The sequence below is a fragment of the Megascapheus bottae genome, chromosome 4 (assembly GCF_031878675.1).
Source record: "Megascapheus bottae isolate mThoBot1 chromosome 4, mThoBot2.hap1, whole genome shotgun sequence".
NCBI lineage: Eukaryota > Metazoa > Chordata > Mammalia > Rodentia > Geomyidae > Megascapheus > Megascapheus bottae.
In genome coordinates this window covers 47,717,623-47,729,441 of record NC_143512.1, presented here as the reverse complement: position 1 = coordinate 47,729,441, position 11,819 = coordinate 47,717,623, and the positions used below count along the sequence as shown (strand labels likewise).

General features: G+C 37.5%; 1 non-coding gene across 1 annotated transcript; it reads left to right on the top strand.

The window, feature by feature from the left end:
* Nucleotides 1-4,406: 4,406 nt before the first annotated feature.
* Nucleotides 4,407-4,511, top strand: LOC150064413 (U6 spliceosomal RNA). The gene has a single exon (XR_016535299.1). It is a non-coding gene; the product is annotated as a U6 spliceosomal RNA (small nuclear RNA).
* Nucleotides 4,512-11,819: the final 7,308 nt, after the last annotated feature.

Here is an 11,819-nt window from a genome sequence, read left to right as displayed (position 1 = left end):
GTTACTCAAAGCATGGTTTACTGATTCTCAGTCCCCACCAGTATTAGTTTTACACCACTAAATCACCATACATAGGGTGGCTTAAAAACAACAGACATGTCTTCTTTCACAGTTGTGGGGGCAGGGTGGTGTAGCTCAAGTGGTAGGTCACCAATGAGCAAAAGTGTCATAGAGGCCAAAAGTCTGACATTAAGTGTCAGAGGGACTGTGTACCTTCCAAAGTTGCTGGGGCGGGGCGCTGGGGGCTCTAGATATTTCTTACCTGTGACATAGAACTCCAATCTCTGCCTCCCATGAATTTTTGTCTTTTTACCTTATATGTGTATCTTCTCCTGTTGAATTTACCACCCAGATAATCCAGGATGAGCTAATCTGAACAACCTTAATTATATCAGCAAAGGCTATTTTTTCTAAAGTAGCTCACATTCACAGGTTTCACAATTTAGAATGCAAATTTCTTTTTGAGGTTCACCATGAAACATACTACCCCAACTATTAAATCAAAATCCCTGGGTATAGGGTCCAGGGTTCTGTGGCTTAGCAAATTCTTTAGGTGATTCTGCAGATATTAAAGTTTGAGATTGACTAGTATAAATCCTTGCTGCTCAGCTGGGTTCTATTATTGGCTTTCCTAGGAAACTTTTTCCTGCTACTGGACCCACAGAAAGATCTTTACAGAAAGCAAAAATATTTGGTGTAGATTATTGAATGATGAAATTAACAGAATTTTCAAATAAGTAATGTTTATTTTATAATGGTTATTTCCAAATGAACTCAAGAACGAATCTTTTACTTTTCTCATAAAAACAGTATTTCTTTTGTCGGTAAGCAAGTAAGTTCTGTACCCGCCAAACCATGGCTCAGGCACTTTTTTCTTTTCTGGTTTATATTTCAAATGGGAGTATCAAGCTTTTTGCCCAGGCCCATCCTTGTATTCTCCTAACACTTCTTGCCTATCTGAGTTTACAGGAATGCAATAACACCTCAAGGGAAAGCATTTCTTTATGGATTGATAAATATGGGTGATATCAAGGCATACATTTTGTGCACAGAATATTCCTCAAGTCAAAAATATGAAAATCAGGCTGGGAGTTTGACCTAGTAGTAGAATGCCTGCCCAGCTTGCACGAAGACCTGGGTTCGATTCCTTGGTACCACATATGTAGAAAAAAGGCAGAAGTGGTTCTGTGGCTCAAGTGGTAGAGCTCTAGCCTTGAGAAAGCACAAGGACAGTGCTGAGGCACTTTCAATTAAAAGTTGAAAAATATGAAAATCAAAGACTATTTTTTAAGAAAAATAGTTGAGCTACATCTTTTACCCCATCAAAGACATTAGATATCTTCAAAATTTTAAAGTATTCTTCCTTCAGGCAAGTATTCCTTCCTTCATTCACATGAGTTACAATAAAAATAATAAAAACTATAAGGATGATGTTTTAAAGATGTTCTTATTTTGGAAAAATATAGGACAAAAGTAAAGGAAGAAAAGTATGCTACATCCTAATCCCATTATCCTCTAAGAGTTTGCTCTTACTTCAAAGAGGTCAGGTCAGTTATTCATTTTATAAATGAACCAAGACTAAAGGTTAATTGAATTCTAAAGACCTACAGGGGTCTTGAAATGTCAAATGAAAATCTTTTTAAATTGTATTCATCTTTACAAGCTCTTAAAGATTCAGAAAGCATTAGTACTGACCTTGTGTTGTAAATTCTACTTACATTTTTCGCAAAACTCAATGTGCATGTAGTAAATTATAAAGATAGGTATGTGTGTGTTTGTGTGTGTGAGAGAGAAAGAGAGAGAGAAAGAGAGAGACAGAGACTCAAAATAAAACAACCCAGTAATTTCAAACATCTAAGGCAAATACCTTATCAGAAATATACCTAAGAGATAGAACCAGAGACTTCCCTACAAATATATATGTTCTTAAAAATATCACAGCCGCTGGGAGGCTAAGGCATTTGAGTCCTGGCTCTTCAGTGAGCTTAACTGTATGACCTTGGGCAAGTCACTTAACCTCTCTGTGCTTCAGTCTCCCTGTCTTGTAAAATGGGAGTAATACCTACCTCACAGGGTTGTTGTGGAGATTAATTAGAGAATGTCTGTAAAGCATTTAAGAATCTTGAAAAAGGTGCTATATAAATATGAAATAATATCTATTAAAGTTGGTTTATTTGTGAAAAAAATCACAGCCAATGGTCTGTAATGGTATACTTGTATAGCTCTAGATTTTTGTCTGTGTATAGACCCTAGAATTCTGATTTTCTATTATAAGTATGTGTGATTGTGATATTTTCTTCATTCTGGCCAAAAACTGCTCATGTGAGACTATTTCTTGTCAGATGCTGTTTTATTCAACCCATGAATCCTGCTGTCTACATCTGAAATCTATTCTGCAAGAAGACAATGCTTTCACATTCTCAGATGTCTCCCTAGAACTCCACCACAACTGATTCACTCTGAGACCTACTGTTTGCCAGACCCAGGGATATAAATGTACACAGGAGAAGTTCTCCTTCCATGGAGACCAAACCTTTGAGTTGGATGTCCCATCCTTCATCCTTCTCTCTGGGAAAGTAGGAAAAACCTAGGAAAGCAATCGAGTACTATGGCCCTGGTATCATAGGTGTAACTTTTCTGAGGTCCCTTATCTGCTGGTGACTATTGCTGACAGCCTGTCTATCCTGTGGGCTGGAGGGGAATACAGTGCTGTTAGGCAGAGTTCAGAACCCTTGACCATGGCATCTCTGATGTTTGCTCTCTGGGTTCTATCCTGGACTTGATCTGGTGCCTGGCTAGATGTGCATGTGGCATTCTTTTGAAGAATTTCTAAGCTGGTGGATAGACCAGCTCTTACTCTTTTCTAATTCCTGTGAGCCAATGCTGAGGCCTCCAGAAATAATCAGGTATCAGACTCTTTGGGAAGAGTTGGGGAGAATTTTTGGGACCCACTCTTCTCCATATTACTTCCATTTTATTAAGCTAACATGGAGCCAAGGACTTACTTTGAGACTTGCTATTGTCCTAGGATTCACTCAGGGGTTTTCTCTCTAGGATTCGGAGATAAGAGAAAGATGTCAGAGGATGAGATAGGCACGGGTAGTAAGAGAGCTTGCTCATGGCTCTAGTTCTAATTTCCTTTTCCCTTTCTAAACTCTAATCTCTCTTGAAGATCATCATTTTTGAAATGATTAAACAGTTGATGCAGAGGCTTCCATTTCATGAACTGGGTTATGAGTGCAGTGAATCTTGATCACTTCATCCTCCATCATTCTACCCCATTCGCCCCTCCCTCAAGTCAAACAGTTCAATTTTCCCATAATGTGCATTGACTCTAATGACTGCACATGCTCAGCTTTCTTCCCTCCATTCTTGTACCCCTCCTCATTGCTTTCCCTCCCAATAATTATTAAATGACCTTAAGAAACAAAGGTCTTTTACTAAGTCTGAGAGTTGGAGCCAAAAATGTAAATATATTTTTAGGCCCTTAGTTCCTATTAACTTCACATTTTGGAATCAAAGAGTAAATCAATTTTATTCTCAGCTGTGAACTAGTCCTACATCAATAGAAATTCTTTCTGTCCAAAGGGAAAAGGTGGGCAGCTATACAAGGTAGAATTGATGCATAAAACAATTAATTGTTTGCAACATACCTTGAATCCCAGTTTTTGTTTTACCATTTCCTTTTTGAGCTAGTGTATGGGCAACATAATCATGAAAACAAAAAACAAAGTAATACGCTAGATGTCTCCTGGTGCACATTTCTTAAATAACAATAGAAGCGTTTGATTCATAGGAAAAAGTGAAATTGGAGCTAGCAGGTAATAGTGACATTTATGTGATACAAATTTGACTCATAGGATTTATATACATATAAAGACTGTGTGTGGCCGGGCACCAGTGCCTCATGCTGGTAATCCTAGCTATTCAGGAGGCTGCAATCTGAGGATTGGGGTTCAAAGCCAGCCCAGTCAGAAACATCCATGAGAGTCTTACCTCTAATTAATTACACAGACACACAGACACAGACACAGACACACACACACAAACACATACACACACACACACACACACACACACACACACACACACACACACACCAGGAATTGAGCTGTTGCTCAAATGATAGAGCACTAGCCTTGAGAAAAAGAAACAGACAGTGCCCAGACTCTGATCAACACAAGAAAGAAGAAAAAAGAAAGAAAGAAAAAGAAGAAAGAAAGAAAGAAAGAAAGAAAGAGAAAGAAAGAAAGAAAGAAAGAAAGAAAGAAAGAAAGAAAGAAAGAAAGAAAGAAAGGAAGGAAGGAAGGAAGGAAGGAAGGGAGAAAGAAAGAAAGAAAGAAAGAAAGAAAGAAAGAAAGAAAGAAAGAAAGAAAGAAAGATGTATATCTTTAAAAGAATTTAGAATGCTTTCTTTGGCAGCACATATACTAAATATTGAAACAATGCAGAGATTAGGGTGGACCATGTGCCTGGATGACAAATGAATTTGTAAAGCATTCCATACTTTAATGCAGTCATAGCATTCAATGTATATCCTATGAAACTAGGAAAATTGAGGTCCTTGATAGGATTGGGAGCGACAGGGAAGAATAATGAGAGGAATGATATTATACTCACAAACTGGCATGTTGAATTGTCCCCCCTTTTGAACTACTTATAGATAATTAAAAAATATAATTTTGAAAATAATAAATAAATAACTAAATGAGTTAAGAGTCGTTTCGAATGAACCTGAGGATTGCCATGATTCGTCATAACCTCCTACCCTCATCTCGAAAGAAAGCAGTATGAAGAAGGAAGTAGTAAACCAGGGAAATGGCATTGTACAGGTAATCATTTGGAAATCTCACTTAGGTTGAAGACAATGATCCTAACAACAGTGGCTTATGTTAGCAGAAATTCCAAGGCAAATGATTCAAAATAATAAGCATGGGGATCTTTAATATGTTGACTTAGTTAGAAAATTTGTAGGATCAGTGCTTCCCTAGCAGAGAAGCAATTACATTTAAGCAAGTTTTAAAAGGTGGTTACCAAGCAACTACACTCAGCCCACACACATTGTTCATAATCACTGGTAAATTATTGAAAATGACAGCCTATCATTATGGAGCAGAGATGTACAAAATTAAGGCATTGTTATTTGATGTTCCTCCTACGGGGAAAAGATCAATTATATCTTTGGTACAGTGATTAGGTTAAATAACTACAATAGGTATTAAATGCAAGTGTGTCATGGAACAAATGTGTAAAAAGCCCGAGTTTTTCAGAGACCCTTGTAAGCAGGGATAGCCCTCCCTGACTTGACTTTACATGGTACTTTTTTTGTTATATCAGGAGCTGCTTAAAGTGTTCTATTGGCAGAATTTTAAATGAGTCTTTGGTGGAGTCTCTAAAAATAATGCATATACACAAATAATCCACAAATCAATTCTTTATTCTTTATAATAAAATGATTATATTCATAGAGGCAGTACTTTTTTGATCATAGTATCTTAATAACTATGTATTACTCCTTTAGATGAAATCAGTATACTGTAGATCGAATCAAAATGCCTTATTTAACACCTAGCATAATACATAGTTTCTCAAACAACAAAATACTACCTTTAAAAGACTATGAAATTTAACTGTTAATCATGTGACCCATATGTAGCAGGTGTTTTCAAATTGACCAGATTTGGGAATTTTCCTCCCTTAGTGATATAATTTTCTTTTTGGTCAATTGTGGGATTTGAACTCTGGGCTGGGGTATTGTCCCTGGGCTCTTCAGCTCAAGGCTACCACCCTACCCCTTAAGCCTCGGGCACCACTTCTGGTTTTCAGGTGATTAATTGGAGATAAGAGTCTCATGGACTTTAGTGTTGGGCTGCATTTGAACCTCGATCCTCAGATCTCAGCCTCCTGAGTTGCTAGGATTACAGGCATGAGCTGCCACACCCGGCTGTGATATAAGTAATTTTTAGGTAAAATCAGATTTTTGTAAAGTTATACATTTTCATTGCATTATGTACTATAAAACAACACATCTTTTAGAAATAATGACATATTTCTGTACACACCTCTTCCTAGCCTACAATAGTTCACTCTTACTACTTAAAAGGGTCATTTTACACAGTTATTTCAGTCAAAAATGGATAGATAGTCTAGTTTACCTCCTTGAGCCACCTCCTGTTCCAGAACTACTGCATTCCCATGTGGCTATTTAAAAAAAAGTGATTCCAACACTACCTTCCAGAGAGAGGTGGGATCCACACCAGCTCCCTTGAATCGAGCCCACATGAACAGACTTGAAGTCATACTGAAGGATTAGGCCTGGAAACATGAGCAGCTTTATCTGGGTGAATCTGTGGCATGGCTGAGGTCTCAGGCAGCAGCCAGCATCAACCCCCAGGCCTGTGTGAGTAAAACTGCCTCCAAGTGATTCAGGTTCCCAGCCACTGAGCCTCTCCTGCCTTGAATCTTTCCAGCTGGAGCACTGGTGTCATGGAGCTGTGATGAGCCATATTCCCTGTGCCACTGGAATTTTCAATCCATAACTTTGTGAAGCATAACAAAGTGTGTGTTTGGTGCCACTCAAATATAGGGCCTTTTGTTTTATAGAAATATGGAACAGGAAAATATCTTGGTACAAAGCCAAGTATCTACAACTGTATCACAAAACAGTTCACACAGTTGGGTGGGTTCAAACAGCATTTCCCCTGATTCTGGATGTCAAAAATTTGAGAATTTCTCATCCAGGCAGTTCTGACTCAATGTCTCCCTGCAGATGCAGTAAGACATAGGCTGGAACTGGAAGCCCAAGAGAACTGGTCTTCTCAGAGTTTCTGGACCCTGGTTTGATCCTGATTAATTTAGGCTTTATCTCAGCCTGGTGGCCTTGTGGGGAGAGGAATTCTTCCACGGTGGCCCAAGGTCCAACTATGACTCTTCCAGAAAACTAAGTGAAAGATGTAGGGCCTTGAAAGTTACATGATGTCATTTCTACCATATTCTAATCACTCAGCTTGTCATTAAACTAAGCATAAATTCAAAGAAGGGGGTACAGACCCAATCTTAGATTAGAAAAAAAAAAAGAATAAAATTAAAGCAATACAGATAGGAGTTTGGCCTAGTGGCAGAGTGCTTGCCTCGCATGCACAAAGACCAGGATTAAATTCCTCGCTACCACATACATAGAAAAGCCAGAAGTGGTGCTGTGGCTCAAGTGGTAGAGCTCTAACCTTGAGGAAAGCCCCAAGACAGCACTCAGGTCCTGAGTTCAGCTCCCAGGACTGGCAAAAAAAAAAATTAAAGCAATAAAACTCATAGAAATAAAAAAACTGAAATTAACAGACATTAACAAAGATGTGAATGAGTGACTGATTCCAATAAGCTAATAAATAATAATAGCTAATAATCATCATTGATAGCTAATAAAAATAGCTAGTAATGAGTAATAGCAAGAATGCCATACAAAGTGCTGGCCCTCTTAGTGGTACAATTACAGCTGCTATTTTAACAGTGTAAAAATTCCTCAGAAAATTAAGGTAGAAATACCATGTGAATCAGCAACTACACTTCCAGATACGTAGCCAAAAATCTGAACCCAAGATCTCAAACAGATACTTGAACACCTAAGTTTATAGTAACATTATTCACAATAACCAAAAAGGAAAAAGCAACAATATTGTCAATGGAGAATATATATACGTGTATATATCCAGGTACATATGTGTGTACATATATGTAAATATATACAAATATATATGTATAACTCAACTTGTTATTTTGACACATGCTACAAATTGAATAAATCCTGAAGTCATGTGAAGAAAATAAGCCAGTCACAAAATGACAAATGCTGCACAACACCACTTATATGAGCTATCATTAGAAAAGTCAGATTCATAGAAATAATAGAATGGTGTGTGCCTGAATCTGGGGAAGGGGTATAATGGGTATAAAAAAAAATCTGGGGGCCGGGAGTTTGGCCTAGTGGTTAAAGTGCTTGCCTAGCATGCATGAAGACCCGGGTTCGATTCCTCGGTACCACATACATAGAAAAAAGCCGGAAGTGGTGCTGAGGCTCAAGTGGTAGAGCTCTAGGCTTGAGAAAGTCCAAGGACAGTGCTCAGGCCCTGAGCTCAAGCCCAGGACTGGCAAAAAAAAAAATCTGCAGAACAACCGTGTGCATATTCTTAACTTGCTGAACTATCCATTCAAAATGTTTAAGGTGGAAAATTATATGGGTCCTCTGTGTACATCTGCATGCATATCATAGTAAGGTAGTATCATTATTTTCTAAATAATGTGTGTGTGTATGTATGTATGTATGTATGTATTTGGGAGGCAAGGAAAGTTAGGGTTGGGAGGACAGAAATAATACAAAGACATAAATTCTCTGTGACTAAAAGTCCAAAGGTAATGTTTAATATTGAAAAGTCAAAATAGTATAACTAAACACCTTGCTAGTTTTATTTGCCTTCTGCTTTATATTTCATCCTTTACTTGCTCTGTTTTGTCTGACAAGAGACCTCCCTGTTGCTACATCCGAATTTTTCCAAATACTTGAAGGAAAAATTGCAATACTACGAGAAAAATTAGAGAATTCCAAAAATGCAATCAGAACTTCTGTGAATTTCCTTCAGTAACTAGAAAATGAAATTCGTATTTTAAACATTTAGTACAGATGTGGAAGATTTGAAAAACACAACCAACCAATTTGTTTATATCATTAACACACAACATATACACAAGATTTCTGTATATTTTGTACATTTACAAAATTCTACTCCTCCAATGAATACAGGTATATTTTATGTGCACGCTGAATGTTCATCAAAATAGTAAAATCTGTATCGTGTGCTGGAAGTCAAAATGTAAAAGAATTAAAGCATATAGAGGGCAGGGAGTGTGGCCTAGTGGTAGATTGCTCACCTAGAATGCATGAAGCCCTAAGTTCGATTCCTCGTTACCATATACATAGAAAAAGCCAGAAGTGGCACTATGGCTCAAGTGGCAGAGCATTAGCCTTGAGCAAAATGTGTCCTAAGACAGTGCTTAGGCCCTGTATTCAAGCCCAAGTACTGGGGGGAAGCATATAGAACAAGTTCTTTGATCACAACGTTCTTAAATTAGAAGTCATTAACAGAAAAAAAAAGTTAAACATCTTTATAGAATACAAGTAAATGCAGAAATCACAAAAGAAATTAGAAAATACTTAAAACTGAATGCTAATAACAACACAGCATTTCAAAACTTGAATGATAAGACTAAAGCAGTGAAGAGAAATTATAATTTTGTTTTATGCTAGAGAAGACCAAAATATAAAGCAAAAATTATAATTTTTCCTGAAGAAAACCATTATACTCTAGATAGAAGCAGAAGTTCTTAGAAAAGGAAAAATACAATGAATGGAAAAAATTAACAAAATAGATGATCAAAATTCAAAATGTCTTGTTTTAAAGACACTATTACCAAAAGAAAAAAAAGGAGCTTTCAATGCATGAATCTGACAAGGTATTTTATCTAGATTATATAAAGAACTTTTGTTTTTACTAGTCCTGTGACTTAAATTCGGGGCTCAAGCACTGTCAAGACTAGGACTCTACCACTTGAGCCACAATGCCACTTTTGGCTTTTTATGTTTATGTGATACTGAGGAATCAGGCCTAAAGCTTCATGCATGCTAGGTAAGCACTTTACCACTAAACCACATTCTCAGCCCAAATCATTTTTTGGGGGGAGGGGTTTGGTCAATTGTAGGGCTTGAACTTAGGGTCTAGGAACTGTCTCTGAGCTTTTTGGCTCAAGGCTAGCACTCTATCACTTTGAGCCACTTCCAGTTTTCTGGTGGCTAATTGGAGATAAGAGTCTCACAGACAACAAAGTGAGATACTGTAACAGTATGAGATAACCAAGGGACAGCAAAAGAGATGAGAGATAACATAGTACATTAAGGACAACAATCACTCCTTATATGGCTTTTGTTTCTATATTCTAGAGGTCCTTTCATTTAGCATCATACTATATGGCCTTATGTATCTAGGTTTTGCTCTATTGCAAATCTCTGCTAGGAGAGCCCAAGGTTTCTACTGATTATGACAAATGAGGGAAACCACTGAGCCTAAGTTCCTTTGAGTCTGGCTTACTTCACTTAATATGATTTTTTCTAAGTCTTTCCATTTCCTAACAAATGGGGCGATGTCGTTCTTTCTGACAGCAGCATAGAATTCCATTGTGTACAAATACCACATCTTTCCTGCCTGGGTTGACTTTGAACTGCCATTCTCAGATTTCAGCCTCCTGAGTAGCTAGAATTACAGGTGTTAGCCACCAGCACCTATAAAGAACTCTTAAATTCTATTTCATTAAGACAAACCACCTAAGTATAAACTGGGCAAAATATCTGAAGACTCGTCACAACACTTCACAACAGAATGTGAAAATATGCTCAACACTGCTAGTCATCAGGCACATGAAAATTAAAACTACATTATGATTCACAAACTCCCACAGAACAGATAACATTTAAACATACTGAACATAGAAAATATTAGAGTCAATGTGGAACAACTAAAATTCTATTCATTGGAGGAGGTAATGTAAAATTGGGCAACCACTTTGGGAAAACAACGTGACAATGTCTTAGATGGTTAAACATACTCTTGCCTAGAAATTTCAGCATTTCCTCTCCTAGGTGTCTACTCAATTCTTTGTCCATAGAAAGCAATGTTCAAGGATGTTTGCAGATACCTCATTTGTAATAACCAAAGGCTGGGAACAATCTAAATATCTGGGGATATGTGAAAGGCTAAACAAGCAAATATATTCCTGTTCTAGTACTGGGCACCACTTGAAAAAAACCTCCACTTCCAGCTCTGTGTGTGTGTGTGTGTGTGTGTGTGTGTGTGTGTGTGTGTGTGTGTGTGTGTATCTAATTGGAGGTAAGAGTCTCACGGCATTTCCCAAGGCTGGCTTCAAACAGCAATCCTTAGATCTCAAGCTTTTGAATAATGATGATTACAAGTATGAGCCACCAGCACCCAGCTTGCCTGTCAAATAACTAAATTTTATATTATGCTTCAATGTTTTGCCTTTCAAGTCTTTTTCTCTGCCAGTCTTGTGGCTTGGACTCTAAGTCTGGGCACTATCCTTGAGCTTTTATGCTCAAGTCTAACACTACACCACTTGGAAAAAAAAAATCTGTGTATTCTGGAATACCTGCTTTTCAGGTAGTTCTTTTTTAGAATTTTGATGAATCCCTACATGATTTTCTTCCCAATTAACCTTATAATGATTTCTCAATCCCCTTTACAAACTATAAAGCCTATATATTTTAAAGAGTGAATTTTATACAAAACTGAGCCTTTGTGCTCAAAGCAGCTTTTCTGTGTATTCTGAAATACCTGTTTTTACTGGTGACAGATAAATCCATACAACTTCACTCTCAATAGCTCTTTCTCTCTCTCACACACACACACACACACACACACACACGCACGCACGCACGCACGCACAAACTAACTTTGATTTTTTTATTAATGGCGTTCTATTTCACTATTCGCGACTCTCATAATTTAAAATGTTGCTGTAGTTCTACCGGTTTACCATGTTCTTCACATAGTTCTCCACTGACATGGTCCACTAATCCTGAAAGCAAGATGCTTGCTAGCTAACATAACTGGATCCGTTCATATGCTCTATTGTATATTTACTCTGTGTCAACCATCAATGGTGATTTCTATGCAGAGTTAGAGGAAGAAGCCATTGGCCTGTGGCCAAAGACCTTTCATTCTTGATGGTAGCACCATGAAAACCAAGAAGTTTTATGGAAG